This window comes from Zingiber officinale, chromosome 7A (assembly GCF_018446385.1).
Source record: "Zingiber officinale cultivar Zhangliang chromosome 7A, Zo_v1.1, whole genome shotgun sequence".
NCBI lineage: Eukaryota > Viridiplantae > Streptophyta > Magnoliopsida > Zingiberales > Zingiberaceae > Zingiber > Zingiber officinale.
This window is the reverse complement of record NC_055998.1, coordinates 121558142-121575165: the sequence shown is the minus strand read 5'-3', so window position 1 is coordinate 121575165 and position 17024 is coordinate 121558142.

Sequence of the window (17024 nt, the reverse complement as noted above, 5' to 3'; positions counted from 1 at the left end):
CATGGTCCTACAAGAAGTACCATGATCCACCTGACTGTGACTACTCTGCTGCGGTCCGGTAGCATATGGTTGTTGGGTCTGTCCTGAAGCCCGTCTGTTTGCTTCCTTTTCTTGTTCGAATACGCTCTCTATTGAGTCGACTCAATCATAAGGGCTCTGTCCAATGCCTCTATGTAAGACGAATTACCAAAACCGACAATCTTTACTTGCAGATGTCCATACAATCCCTGGACAAACTGAAGCATACGAGACCTGTCCTCAGCAACTAACTCTAGACAAAATCTGGCCAACCGATTAAATTCAGCATTGTATTCCGTCACTATGCAGTTGTTTTGTCGAAGACTCAGAAAATCTTGACAGCGTGTCATATAATATGACCTTGGAAAGTACCGGCTCTCAAAAGCCTCTCTAAATCTCGCCCAGGTGATGTGCTGCTCGCCTATAATCGAGTGATGCATGTCCCACCAGATATCGGCCTTTTCCCGTAAATAAAAGGCAGCCAGCTCTGCCTTCTCCCACTCGGAGTAAGTCATATAGAAGAAGGTCCGCTCCATAGTCTCTATCCAGGGCTGAGCCATGCTCGGGTCAGTCTCTCCATGGAATAGTGTGAACCGGCTTTTCATCGACTCTGTCAAAGTTGGAATCCGAGCTCATGCCGCAATTAAGTCAGTATGGTGGGTAGAAATCACCGCGGGAACTAGCGGAACCACTAGAGCTGGTACTATAAGTGGTACCGCTGGATAGGCCGGGGAAAGTACCCCTGGTGTTGCTGCATAAGCTAGGGTAGGTACTACTGGTGGCACTGCAGGCAAAACATAGGTAGGAGCGACTGGAGGAGGTGTTGGATATATCGCAGGTGGTACCGCTGGGGGCATAGTTTGCAAAATCGCGATCCGGATCGTAGGATCGTACAATCCTACGATCCGGAAACCCAAAATCGATCCAGGATCGTGCAGAATCGTTTTTGCAGTAGGATCGTAGCAGGATTGGTAGGATCAGTAGGATCGGAGCAGAATCGGTAGAATCGGAGCAGGATCGGAGCAGAATCGGAGTAGGATCGGTGGAAGCTTTGAGAGGTCATAACTTTTGACTCGGATTGAACCACGAGGCCTATAATATATCAAATTAAAGTTCGTTCAGAGATCTTTAATAAATTTCAAAGTTTATCCTTAACCATTATCTTTTTTTCATCTTATTAGAGTTTTAAATTATTTAAATATATGTTTAATTATTTTTGAGTTAGTTTTTTATCAATAATATTCTGTCATTTATTTTTCTCAAAATAATAAGTTTTTGGATGTCTATTGTCTAGTATTGTGTGGCATCAACCAGTCTTTACAAGATTATTTCCAACATTCATATTTGAATCAAAGGATTCAATAGCTTCTGTTATATACGTTAGATGCTTTGTTGACATTTAAATTGAATTATCTTATAAATCAAGGAAATATTTTTGACATTGTATGTGTTATTATTATTGTGTTAATAGATATTTTATATTCTTTCATTTTATGATATGAAAATATAGATATTATTACTATGCGAGAATGATAGTTGAATTACAAGTTAATTTAAATTTGTACATGTAGTAATGTAATTTGATGTGTTGAGTGTAAATAATTGCATATATATACAAAATTAGTTATTTATTTATATGTAAATGAGTTTTTTAGGTATTTTTTCTAATTATTAATCGTGTATGATAAAATTTTAAGGGTTTTTGGTAGGATCGTACGATTCTACGATCCGATCCTGACCGATCCGATCCTGACCCTAAATCGATCCTGCGTAGGATCGCGATTCTACAAACTATTGCTGGGGGTACTGTGAATACTGTAGAAGTGGACACGACGGGTACGATCGAGGTAGGTACCTCTAAAACCATCAGAGTCTGAGAGTCCGACACACCCGCAGTACCATGTGGAGTCTATCCTTGACCGACAGGCTCGACCCCAGCAGACATCTTTGGTAACTCCATCGCTAGGGATTCCATTGTCCTCCTACGTGGACGTCCTGCACCACGTTTCGGAGCGAGAACACGTGTAGATTTATTCATATATGTTAAATTATTACACAGGTAATACTACAAGTACCAAAATTATAAAATTAATCATCATACCTATTTGTTGTCTGGAGATGTTCCGTCGCTGTCAAGTCCCCAAATATTACCTCGTCAAAGACTATATCAGAATTCCGAAACATAAAAATCAACGAAAATTTGTATAAATATGAAAATACCCAAATTGACTCGCAAAATTGGGCTCTAATAAAGTGAATGAAGATCTAACTCCTAACTTGGATGATAATGTTGATTTAATGGCAAAAGATGTTATTTCTCAATTGAATAAAGAAAATACTGGATTGGTAGGATCTGATGGTGATGGATTGGAAGTAAAAAAAGAATAGTGGTTCAAGTGAAGAGCATGTTTCTAGTAGTGACGTTGCTACTTCAAAAACAGAGATGATCGGTCTTTTTCAATCTTCTATTATTGATACTATGAGGAATAGGGCTGATCCTATGGCAAAAAGAAAGATGTCAATGTTTGTGACTCCCCCTAGCTCAACACCAAAACACAGGAGGAAGGGAATAAAATAGGTAGATGGAGCATAACCTAGAATGATTATTTTGAAGTCTAATAGTTTTTGTATGTTATTATATATTATTGCTAAACATGTATAGATTTTAACTTATATTACTAAATATGTTGTCACGTAGATAAAATCCATTGTAGATGCTGAGAAGGATGGCAAGAGTCCTGCCAAGAATAAATTGGATGTATATAAAGGGAGAGGTGATTTCTGTGGCCATGAAGAAGGATCAGAAGAAGAGAGAAAGGTGTTGACAGAATTTCTATCTAGGGATGAATTGGAGTAAGTTTAAATTAAATATGTTAAATTTTGTCTTAACACTTCTTTCTCAATATTTGTAATGGAAATAATTTTTCTCTTCATCTAGTGTTGTCATTTGGCAAGGTGACTTCCTGAGCTTGACTAGACTTGTATTCTGTCCTTTTTTTGTAAGTCTGTTGATAGTCAAATCATAAATGTTTACATGAGGATTATGAAAAAAAATAGAGTTTGGTATATTGATTTGAGATATACTGTATGTGTTAGTCCCTTGTCGGCTGACAAGAGGAGGTGAATTGTCCTAAAAATAAAAATCAACTCTTCCTCCACTTTTCAAACTTAGTTAAGAAACACTTGTTAAATAAGAAATTAATTAACAAAGAAAGAAAGAAGAGACAGATCTTTTTACTTAGTTTGCAATCAGAAGATTGCTAGTCCAAGATGTTGAAAGCTCACTATCAAATCTCCTTCTAATGGAGAAGCATCTTACAACATTTTAAGCACTAGATTACAAAATCGAATAAAAAGAAGATCGTTTTCAAGTGTTGTGTTGAACTACTGAGACTAGAGCTCTATTTATATCCTGCTGGTCGGATCTGACCATTTGCTGATGTGGCAACTCTAGGTGCCTGGAATGGATCCGGGTGCCTGAGCATGGATAAAACTTTATCCACAATGCAACGGTGCGTAACAGATAAAACTTAAGTAGTATGGGCGCTTGGAACAGCTCCGGGCGCTCAGGCTATGTTGACCAGTCACTAAACAATGTGCGTCGAGGAGGCGCCTTAGGCTGTGCCCAGCGGGTCTGGGTGCCTGGACTTGGTCCAGGCGCCCGGATAGTCAACATCTTGTTGACTGTCCAATTCTCCTTTGTTCCGGCTCTATATGCTGGAATGATTTCGAACATTCGGAATATAGTTCACTCAAACTCATTTTTCGGCCTTCTCCTCGAGCAAGCTTTCGTTCCGGCTTCTCATACCTCGAAGAATGTCGCGCTTCCTTCTCGTCCACCAGTGTAGTCTTCCACAGCACCTCATCCCTCGGATGCACCGAGCCCTTGACTCTCTCCCGAGCTGTCCTTCTCGCTAGTTGCGTCTTTCGCTCGACTTCCTGTGCTCCTAAGTTCCTACACACTTAGGCACAAGACATTAAACAAACACAAGACCTAACTTAACTTGGTTGATCATACCAAAACTACCACGAGTACCAATAGTGTGGACACTATTATACAGGTTAGTAGAACAGTTGATATTTGATCGTACTTCTTATTAGATTAAGATGGATTAAGATAACATTTGTACTCTTGTTTTAAATATCTAGCAAGAAGTGTTGCTGCATTTGGAGGTATATGGCAAATACAGACAGTTACAAAACATGAAATACGAACCTTTTCTTGCCAGGTTGACATCGACCACCAGGGGAAGACTGTAGGATCTAAATGAGGATATATTTACATGATGCAGATATATAATTTTCCCTATTAATGACAGGTGGCATTGATATCTGTTGGTTTTTGAAGTATCTGAAGGAAAATTCAAACTATGGAATTCAAACCATGATTCCTTTTCAGCTGGGACAGTTAGAGTATATGTGAACTTGATAATATTCTACTTCAATAAGTCTTAAAATTGAGTATTAAAGCAGTCTCTATTTTTTAGGCACAGTTTTTAGCTGGTTGCATTGCTCACCTTTTAGGCAGTCAGGAGGTGATCAAAGTAGATTGCCGTCATTAAGGTGTCACTCTTGATTGTGGTATCTATGCCTGCATATGGGTTGAGTGTATACCCTGAGACATTGATGATTTCTGGAGGTTTGCCAATGACATGAAGATGAACAATTATCGAGTACATGTTGCATCAACTATATTATTAGATGATAATAGATTGTTGAAAAAAATATTTGGCTAATTTTTCTCGTCCTTTGGGTTGTTTATGGAAAAACATATGCGATGACTAATTTTTATTGTACTGTTGGGTTTTATATTGTAATAATGAAAGACATATGGTTTTTATTCTGTAGAAATTCTATTAAGTGATGACAACCTGAGTGCACAATTTATAGGTATAAAAGGTCAAAAATTAGGTATACCTCCTCCACAATTCAAGATAATTTATACTAAAATATAGTATATTTTATAGCCAATTGAGCACTATCTACAATAGGTCGATCAATAACCTGGGGCACTATTGCTTAAAATATTTTTAAGAGACATCATTGATCATAATGGTACTATTAATTAGGTACTAAATATCGGTACAAACCCAATATAAGGTATACTTTCTTCTAAATTTAGCACAATTATAATTAAATCTAGTATAATTTCTATCAAAATGAGCACTATCTATAATAGGACTATCAAAACTTGTTAGAGTCATATGACAAAATATAGGTACAAAAAGTCCAAAATCAGGTATACTTCCCTCTAAATCTAGCACAATATTTACTAAATCTAGTATAATTCTATCAAAATAAGCACTATATATAATAGGGCTATCAAAACTTATTAGATCCATGTGACAAAATATAAGTACAAAACACCCAAAATTAGGCATATTGTTAGTGCAATCGACCTAAGTTTGATCGGTACGATGATGGTTTTGATATGCGTGTTAAAGAGTTTAAGTTAGGCTTTCATATTGGTTTGATATGTGCTTAAGTCTTACAGGACTTGGTGAAACACATGAGGAACTTGGTGTGACCAAGTTTGGGAAGCTCATCCAAGGGCTCGGATCCTTGAGTCAGTGAAGGATGGTGTGGAAGACATCTGAGGGACCACTGAACGAGGAGCAATAGAGTGGAGCTAAGGGAAGTGGATTTCAAGGCAACGTGAAGGATGGCACAGAGAGGAGCCGCGAGCTCGGGTGCATCTAAGGGATGAAGGCAGAGGAAGAGGGCTTCAAGGGTGACTCCGGAAAAGATGAGTGTGAGTGAATGTAAGGTACTAGGCTACTGATACTTGGACCAGTCGACTGATCCAAATTCACGAAGAGCACAGAAAGGTTCTATGCTCATCCGCTACAAAGACCAGTCGACTAGTATATGACTGTTGGCAAGATCGCAGCCTTTGCATAATACCGTTGGCTGTGTCCAATGACTACACTAGTCGACTGGTGCTTGGACCAGTCGACTGGTGCCGAGATGAGTTGATATTGTAATCAATTCTCTCCTCCTATTTAAGGGAAGCTTTGGGCATGAAGGAGGTTACTCATGCTTGTTGAATAACTCCTAAGTCTTTGCCCAAAGCTTCCAAGTCTTCTCTTCCTCTCCAAACCTAAGTTTCATCTTGTAAAGAGGAAGAGACCATTGTGAGACGTTTGCTCTACCAAGAAGGAGAAAACTCTAGCCGGAGATTATCGGAGACTAATCCACCGAAGGATTAAGGGTTCATCCACCTCAAGGACAAGCCATGGAGTAGGAGCCTTATCTTCGAACCATGTAAATCGGCGTGTAGTGGTTTGATTTCTTATTCTTGTCTTTAGTTTAACTTTCTATTTGCTTTGTTTGTATTTTTGCTTGCGCACTAACATTGTAGAAATAAGCAATTGTTAGGACCAAATATGTAGCTAGAGGGGGGGTGAATAGTTCGGTGCGCTCGTCATGCTCTTCGTTGCTTGTTTCTTCAAAGATATGCAGTGGAAAATACAAAGAAAACAAACACAACGCTAACACTAAGGATTTACTTGGTATCCACCTCAAGAAGAGGTGACTATTCCAAGGATCCACACACTCACGTACCCTCCACTAATAAAAACACTCCTTTATGGTAAATACAAGCAAAAGCTTACAAGTTTGCACAAGAAAGGGTAGTTAACCTAATCATGATGAAGTTGACACTTGGAGGGTATTTTCAAGGTTATTATTAACTTTTGAAAATGAAAAGGATAAATGGTTTACTCTTGATATGAGTAAAATGTGCCATAATTTGAGAAAATTGATTTAAATTAAATTGGCACAAGTGGGAGAATGTAAAGAACTACCAAGTTGGGATTTTGGTATCTTCTTAAAGGATTAAAGGCAATCTAAGCCTTAACTCAATTTGCTGCTCTTTAAAAAAAAGTAGATTGTGCCAAAATTTGAGGAATATGTTTAATTTAAATTGGCACAAATTAGGAAAAGCAAAGGAAATGTCAAAATTGAATTTCAGCATTTTCTTGAGAAAGAGTAAGCAATCTAGGTTTAAACTTTAAGTTTAGCTAAGATTTAAGGATACTTAGATAGGTAATCTAGGTATATTTTATTTATGCTAAAATTTGCCATGATTGTTTGCCTTTTTATATGCCATGACATCATATTTTGCATTCATGCTCTATTATGAAAAGCACAAAAATACCATGTCATATCATACATACATCATGTAGTCATAGGAAATTTTATTTTGAAAATTATTTATGTTTGATGTATGCCATAACATCATCATGAATTATGTTTAATTTCTTGAAATTTAAGGATCAATGACATTAATTAACAAGTAACATCCTTGGTGGATGTTCATAACCTCAAAAATGCTTAGATAGATATGCATGATCCCTAGATTAGGGTAAAACCAAAAATTTACATCTCACAAAGAACTATAAGGCGACTTGTATGTGGTTTCGTACACATTAAATACAAATGAGATGTTAGGATGATGAATAAAACTCAAGATGTTGATTTAGTGCATTCTTTTGAGTTTTAGGTTCATCAAAACACATAGTTATGTGTTTTCCAATCATTGGGAAAGCTAATGTACAAGTCATGTGCATTGAGCCCAAGGAACATGGTTGGATATAGGTTTTGAAAATGATTTCAAAATGCCTTTGGAAAACCTTGGTGAAGGCTATCTCTTGATAGTAATCATCATTGAATAGTTGAGCACAAACTTGAAGAAAACACTAAAATTTTTATAAGTTTTCAAGTTTGTGTCAATCTTGGAAAATATGAAGTATTTTCTTAGAAAACTATTTTTCCATTATAATATATGCCCTAAACAATGTCTACACAAATTTTTATGATTTTTGAAATTTTATAGATTTTTCTAGGGGTTTCTGAAATTGACTGAAATGGAATTTCAGCCTTTTCAGAACTTCAATCGATCACCCGATCGATTGAAGGGTCTCAATCGATCGGGTGATCGATTGAGAGCAAGCTTCTCATGAACAGAAGCTTCCTGGATCGATCCACTGATCGATCCAGCCCTCCTGAATTGATCAGTGGATCGATTCAAGCAAGTTCAATCGATTGAGACCCGACTCCAATCGATTGGAAATGCTGATTTTGGCTGGTAAAGCATGATTTCAGCATTTTGAACCATTTCTAGTCTAGGAAACCATTCCTAACCCCTCAAAAATATATTTGTATACATTTAGGGGGAGTTTTCATGATGAAAACAAGGATGGACTGGTTGAGAAAGACTAAGTAGAGGTTTAGGTTGAGGGTTGGTTTCATTATTGAACTTATGAACCTCAAAACTTCTAATTTTGGGTTTCCTAAAGGTTTAGGGTTTCAAATTCATTGTTGATGCAAAGACAAAAGTTATGTGCATGTCTTTAGGGGGAGTTACTCTTTAAGGACATGAAAATTATTTTTTTTCATACACCTTGGAAGGTGGTTAACCTTCTTTCGTGAAAATGCTCAAGGTTGGGCATTTGAATATAATGGAGAGTGGATATCTTCATTATTCAAGTGGTGTTTGCTCACGGATGAGCAATTGATGACAATGAAGGGTATGAGACCTTCATTGGCTTAAGTGGTATATGCTCAAGGGTGAGCATTGTTGATTATGAAGGGTATGGGACCTTCATAATCGTGTTGATCACAACAAGTGGAATTGTGAACAACGATGAGTAACTCTCCCCCTGGAGAGTTTATTGTTTTTGACGTGTGTCAATAGGGGGAGAATGAAGGGTTTAAGTTAGGCCTTCCCTCTTAGGGGGAGAATGTAGGGTTTAATTTACGTCTTCATTACCTAGTGGCATGAAGGAGGTTGAGGCTATGAGATTAGCCTAACTTAAAGAAGGTATTGTCAAACATCAAAAAGGGGGAGATTGTTGGTGCAATATTCCCTAGGTCAAGGTTGACCAAGTTGACTGAGCTTGAACTGAGTCAAGCTCGAGTCATGATGTTTGAGTTTCGATGTTTGACAATACATGTAAACAACACATGAAGATTGCAGGTGCAATTATTTATGAGTGAAGCTTGACTGGAAAGTCCTGGTGAGTGAAGCCAGGCAGATGAAAATCCTAGTGAGTGAAGCTAGGTGAAAGTCTTGGTGAGTGAAGCCAGACAGATGAAAATCCTAGTGAGTGAAGCTAGGTGAAAGTCCTGGTGAGTGAAGCCAGGCAGATGAAAATCCTAGTGAGTGAAGCTAGGTGAAAGTCCTGGTGAGTGAAGCCAGGTAAATTGGAAGTCATGGTGAGTGAAGCCAGGTAATTGAGATAAGTCCAAGTAGGCCAAAGGGATTGACTGGATACTTGGCATGATGAGGAAAAGTCCAAGTAGGTCAAGGATTGACCGGATACTTGGCACGAGGAAATCCAGGTGGATCAAGGTTGATCGGACACCTGGTGGTGAAAGTCCAAATAGGTCAAAGGGATTGACAGGATACTTGGCACGAGAAGGAAAAGTCCAAGTGGGTCAAAGGGATTGACCGGACACTTGGTGAGTGAGTTCTAGCAGGTCAAGGGTGACCAGATGCTAGGCATGAGGTACCAACATGTCATGGTTGATCGGATGTTGATTTAGGGGACTTTGGACTTGATTTTGGGCAAAATCAAGGAGTTGGATCGATCAGCCGATCGATCGGCTCATGCCCAATCGATCGGCTGATCGATTGGGTGAGTCACCACGACAAGCCTTCTCCCAATCGATTGGTGGATCGATTGGGAGAGGCTCACGATCGCACAGAACACCTCTGGATCGATCGGTCGATCGATCCAGAGCCCCCAATCGATCAGGCGATTGATTGGGAGGTCTGTATTCACGCAAAAACCCTGGATCGATCGATCGATCGATCCAGGCCATTCCCGAGAGCTCAGAGGCGCTCTGGATCGATCGACGGATCGATCCAAAGCCTCCCCAATCGATTGGGAGCAATCCAATTGATTGGGATTCTACCATTGGCGTCGTATTTAGCTGGTGGCGTGCGATTTCCACAAGATATCACGACCAAAGCTTGCACTGTTCATCTCAGTGCTTCCACAGTATCTCCACAAAGTTCTCACCGCCAGTTCTTGAAGGATCTTGGAGGCACGTCCAACTCAAGAGGCGAAGAAGAAAGCTAGGGTTAGGGGTTTTCTTGTGCAAACTTGTAAGCTTTTGCTTGTATTTTGTTCTCTTTCCCTTTCTTCTTGTAGTGTGAACTTGTAGAGATGTTGTGGAAGCACTGAGATGATCTGAGATGAACAGTGCAAGATTTGGTCGTGACATCTTGTGGAAATCGCACGCCACCAACTAAATACGACGCCAACGGTCGAATCTTAATCGATTGGATTGCTCCCAATCTATTGGGGAGGCTTTGGATCGATCGACCGATCGATCCAGAGCACCTTTGAGCTCTCGGGAATGGCCTGGATCGATCGATCGATCCAGGGCTTATCACATGAATACAGACCTCCCAATCGATCTCCTGATCGATTGGGGGTTCTGGATCAATCGGCCGATTGATCCAGAGGTGTTCTGTGTGATCGCGAACCTCTCCCAATCGATCCACCAATCGATTGGGAGAAGGCTTGTCGCAGGGACTCACCCAATCGATCGGTCGATCGATTGGGCATGAGCCGATCGATCGGCTGATCGATCCATCTCCTTGATTTTGCCCAAAATCAAGTCCAAAGTCCCCTAAACCAACATCCGGTCAACCATGACCTATTGGTACCTCATGCCTAGCATCTGGTCACCCTTGACCTGCTAGAACTCAGTATCTAGTCAATCCCTTTGACCTACTTGGACTTTCACCACCAATTCCGATCAACCTTGATCCACCTGGATTTCCTCGTGCCAAGTATCCGGTCAATCCTTGACCTACTTAGAATTTTCCTCCTCATGCCAAGTATCCAGTCAATCCCTTTAGCCTACTTGGACTTATCTCAATTACCTGACTTCACTCACCAGGACTTCCAATCTACCTGGCTTCACTCACCAGAACTTTCACCTAGCTTCACTCACTAGGATTTTCATCTGCCTGGCTTCACTCACTAGGATTTTCACCTAGCTTCACTCACTAGGATTTTCATCTACCTGGCTTCACTCACCAGGACTTTCACCTAGCTTCACTCACTAGGATTTTCATCTGCCTGGCTTCACTCACCAGGACTTTCCAGTCAAACTTCACTCATGAACAATTGCACCTGCAATCTTCATGTGTTGTTTACATGTATTGTCAAACATCGAAACCCAAACATCATGACTCGAGCTTGACTCAGTTCAAGCTAAGTCAACTTGGTCAACCTTGACCTAGGGAATATTGCACCAACAGCAATCATTTGGGGTGCACGTTTATTCAACCCCCTTCTAGTTGGTCACAAGATCCCCAACAAGTGGTATTAGAGTGAGGATGTCCTTCAACAGACTAATCGCCGAGAAGAGCACTTGATTAAAATGGCCGATTCAAGCATCCATCCACCCGAATTTGAAGGAGAATTCTCTTGGTGGAAAAAAGAATGGAGGTATTTTTCGACACCGATTTTGATATTATGCTAATTATGGAAAATAGTTTCGAGATACCTAGGGATGAAAACAACATGATAATCAACAAAGCAAGATGGAGCAAGAAGCAAAAGGAAGAGCACTTAGGAAATTCAAAGGCCTTGCATCATCTACTAAATGTTCTTCCTCAACAAGAAATAACAAGGATTGGAAACTACATAAATGCCAAGGATTTGTGGGAAAAACTAGTAGAACTTCATGAAGGCACATCAGAAACAAAGTTGGAAAGAAGAGATCTCCTCCGAACTCAACTCAACAATGTGAAACTTGAAAAAGGAGATAAGGTATCTACACTTCATTCTAAAATTAAGGAAATTTTGAATGGACTAACAAGTGTAGGTGAGAGTCTCTCCAACCATGACATAATGATGAAAGCCATCAATGCTTTCCCAAGAACCACAACTTGGATCTCAATTGTAGATTCATTCTACATCTCAAGGGATCTAAAGAAATCTTCTCTAGATGAATTTTTCTCAACAATGGAACTTATGAAACTAGAGTTGAAGGGTTGGATGGAGAAGCACATAGATCAAGAGGAGTACCCCTTGTGGCAAACAAGGGAAAGGGTAAGAAGAAGAAGTCTTCATCCCCATCATCCTCCTACTCTGAAGAATCAAGCACCTCAATGGATAGCGATCAAGAGGCATATATGGTAAGAAAAATGAGAAGAGCATTTAAAAAATTTTCATCTAACAAATCTTATGCTAGGAAAAGTTCAAGAAGCAAAAGTAGAACAAGGAAGATCATTTGCTATAATTGTCAAGAAGAAGGACACATGAGAGATACATGTCCTCTTTTGAAGAAAAGGAAGAAAAGAAGAAGGAAGAGAAGACAAAAGAAAAAGGAAAGAAGGTTAAAAGTCTATTCAGAACATGGGATGATCCATCATCATCGGAGGAAGAAGAACACCATGTCTCCCATTTTGCATTAATGGGAGTTGATGACATAGCCTCCACCTCATCCAAAAAAAAAAGAAGGAAGGAGCTCAAGTGAAGATGAAGGAGGGAGCTCAAGTGAAGGGAGAGGGCAAACATCAAATTCGGACGTCTCGGTAAGTGAGGTATACAATCTTCCTTCTCATATTTTAATTAAAATTATTAAAAGTACAAATAAAGATTTGTTTAAGGCTAAAAGGAAAAATAAGCCTTTAAAAAATGATATTATTTATCTTGAAGAAAAATTAGAATCCATGTGTTCTAAGAATAATAATATGCACGCTTCTTCTACTATTTCAAATACATCATATTTAGAAGAAGAAAATAAAGCTTTAAGGGAAAAGATAGAATACCTTAGCATGAGCCCTTGAAAATTTTGAAATTGGCTCTAAAACTCTAAACATAATTATTGGGAGCCAAAGGGCAAGCTTCAACAAAAAGGGTTTAGGGTTTAAGGAATCCAATAATGAAAAGTCCTATAATTACTTAATTGCTAGGGGGCAATCCAAGACAAAGACCATAGATATGAAATAGATTCCCAAGGAGTATTTGGTTAACCCAATTAGGAAGAACTTCTATTGGGTACCAAAATCAATCCTTAAGGGTTAGAGGATTTTAGGATAAGTTAATCATGGAAGTCATAATTCCAATTTTTTCTATATGGTTGACTTTAGACCTAACGAGAGAACACTTAGCCTTGATAGAAATTCATGATAAAGAGGGCTAAGTAGAGGCTACCTTATCTCATCTCACAAGGACTTACACCATATTTCTAAACATAGATGTGAGATGATAGGATGATACTCACAATTCACTTATGCTTATGGCATTTTGATGAATTATGAAATGTGTCAAAATAGTGATCATAGGCCAACTATGGGGAAAGTAAATGTTTAATTAATGAATATCTTGCCCATCGATCATAGTTGGATATTTCAAATGTTTTGAAAATAACTCTATGTCTTATTTACTGTGGTTTAGTTATTTTGAAACATATGAATTCAAAACAAGGTTTTAAATTGATACACAATTGCATGTTTTCAAGATTTTTGAGATTTGATCAAAATTTCAAAAAAAAACTTTGATTTTCTATGAAAATATATTTTTCCTTGATAGAGGACCTTAAAAGAAATATGTTTTCAAAATTTTATGATTTTTTGAATCTTCTAGAATTTTTTATGTATTTCTGAAGTTGACTTCAAAATGCTAAAATTTGAACTAAATGGGTACCAGTCGACTGCATCAGATACCAATCGATTGGTACATGTTTTCCAGCACTTTCAGAAGCTGGTCTTTGATAACTTAGGCTAAATTTGATGCCATGATTGTGTAATTATTTAGTACAATATTTTTGATGGTGTTAAAGGGGGAGAAATGGGAAGGTTTAAGTTAGAAACTTTTATTTCTCTATTTTGTGCAAAACTTAAAAATTGAGTGATAGAGCATATGTTAAGGGGGAGCTTGAGTTTTATGCTTTATGCTTATACTATGCTTATAATTTTCAAGTTGTTATTTGTGCCTAACTTAAACATATTGCCACACATCAAAAATGGGGAGATTGTTGGTGCAATCGACCTAGGTTTGATCGGTACGATCATGGTTTTGATGTGTGCGTCAAAGAGTTTAATTTAGGTTTTCATATTTGTCTGATATGTGTTTGAGTCTTGCAGGACTTGATGAAACACATGATAAACTTGGTACATCCAAGTTTGGGAAGCTCATCCAATGGCTCGGATCCTTGAGTCGGTGAAGGATGGTGTGGAAGACATCTGAGGGACCGCCGAACGAGGAGCAATGGAGTGGAGCTGAGGGAGATGAACTTCAAGGCAATGTGAAGGATGGCACGGAGAGGAGCCGTGGGCTTGGGTGCATCAGAGGGACGAAGGCCGAGGAAGAGGGCTTAAAGGGTGACTCCAGAAAGGATGAGTGTGAGTGAATGTAAGGTACCAGCCGACTGTTACTTGGACCAGTCGACTGGTCCAAATTCACGAAGAGCACAGAAATGTTTTGTGCTCATCGGCTGCGAAGACCAATTGACCGGTATTGACACCAGTCGATTGGTATATAACTATTGGCAGTATTGCAACCTTTGCAGAATGTCGTTGGTTATGTCCAACGGTTACACCAGTCTACTGGTGTTTGGACTAGTCTGTTAGAATGTATACTAAAAGCCTAGCTTTTTGTATGAACATTTATTTTGAAATGAGAATCACATTGATCAAATGTCTGCATTTAGTTAAATGCAGTTGTCCATTTAATTTATATTATAAATAACATAGTGTGTGGTGTCACACAGAAGATCATGTTATCAGTTCCTTATAGATTTTAAATAGAAGCTCACAACCAAAATGGATTGGGACAAACTATTGGAATGGTTGTAGTGTAATTTGGTACTAGTTTAACTATAAAATTACACTAGTACACTATTTGTGTATAGAGCAAGACCATTTGAGGTTGTTCCTTTTATACTAACTGCATAAAAGAATAGAACCTCTGTTATTATGGGTGTGCGCACTCTTAATCCTGATATAATAATAAGCACATGTACTTAGTATTTATTTTTTTAATTTATCAAAGGGTGGGATTTATTCGTTAAATCAATAGGCCCGATAAGTTGGGAAATAATATTATTTATATGGTGTGTTATTGATTATAGAAGGAAACTATGTCTTATTTATTAGGATGATGATGCCCCCTTGAGGAACTCATAAGGATTATCATGTAAACCCTGCGGGTGGATTTAGTTCTGACATGACAATGAAGTTGAGTGGTACTACTCTTGGAGCTAGATGTTAATTAAGTGAGTTGTCAGTAACTCATTTAATTAATAGACATTCGATATCTTAAACATGGGGAGATTAACAAACTCATGATAAGAAGGAGCTCATAATGTAATATGGGATTGGTGCGGTAGTTCAATAATAACTCTTTAGTGGTATGAGTTATTATTGATGAACTTGAGTTGGGTCTTCGGGTCGAACACAGGAAGCTCAAGCTCATCAGGAGGCCAAAGTCAATTCCTCCTCTAAGTCCCTGTTATAGCCTCTATGTATAAAGCCTCGTATCCAACCAAGTCCACTTTTTACCCAAGTAATGGGCCGACCACATCCTTGCTTGGTGCCCAAGCAAGGGTTGGCCAAGCTTTGCTTGGAGCCCAAGAGGTGGCCGGCCAAACCTTGCTTGGTGCCCAAGCAAGGGGCCGCCCATAAGGAATTAAAAGAGTGTTTTAATTTTTTAAAATCTTTCCTTTTATAGTCATCCTCCAAGGGATTTAAAAGAGAGATTTTTTTTTAAAAAAAAAACTTTTCTTTTATAGTCATCAATAAAGGGATTTAAAAGAGATATTTTAATTTTAAAATCTTTCTTTTTTTGTAGCCATCCACAATGATTTAAAAGAGAGATTTTAATTTAAAATTTTTCCTTAATTGTTGCCCAAATAAGGGCCGACCACACATAATAGGAATTAAAAGGAAGGTTTTAATTTTAAATCTTTCATTTTTTGCATTCACCAAGGATTATAAAAGAAAGGTAGATGGTGCCTTATGGAAAACACAACCTAAGTCTCTTCTTTTAATCCTTGTTTTGGCCGACCCTCTTCCCTTTCTATTCTCCCCTTGTTTCCTTTACCAAGGGCCGGCGGCATCAAGAGGCTCCATCTTCTTGTGGCCGGTTACTTGAAGGAGAAGAGGAAGAGAAGGAGGCTCCCTATTCTAGCATCCCTTGGTGGCCGAAAGTCTTGGAGGCAAAGAAGTGGTTCGGGTGGTGTTGTCTTGGAAGATCGTCGCCCACATGACATTCAAGAGGACGAGAGGAATACAACAAAAGATCAAGAGGTCTTTAATCTACAAAGAAAGGTATAACTAGTTAATTGTTTCCGCCATAGTTTGTAGAATCGCGATCCTACGCAGGATCGATTTAGGGTCAGGATCGGATCGTAGAATCGTACGATCCTACCAAAAACCCTTAAAATCTTATTATACATGATTAATAATTAGAAAAAATACCTAAAAATCTTATTTACATATAAATAAATAACTAATTTTGTATATATATGCAATCATTTACACTAACACCTCAAATTATATTACTACATGTACAAATTTAAATTAATTTATAATTCAACTATTATTCTCTTATAGTAATAATATTTATATTTTCATATCATAAAATGATAAAAATATAAAATTTCTATTAATACAATAATAATAACACATTCAATGTAATAAATATTTTCTTAGTTTATAAGATAATTCAATTTACAGGCCACCTAACGTATATAATAGAAGCTATTGAATCCTTTGATTCAAATATGAACGCCGGAAATAATCTTCTAAAGACTGGTTGATGTCACACAATACTAGATAATAGGCATCCAAAAACTCATTATTTTGAGGAAAATAAATGACAGGATATTATTGATAAAAAACTAACTAAAAATAGTTAAACATATGTTTAAATAATTTAAACCCCTAATAAGATGAAAAAAAGATAATAAAAAAAAAGATAAAATCTCCTAGACATCTGAAAAGGATTTAAATGATATTTTTTGGCTTTGAAATA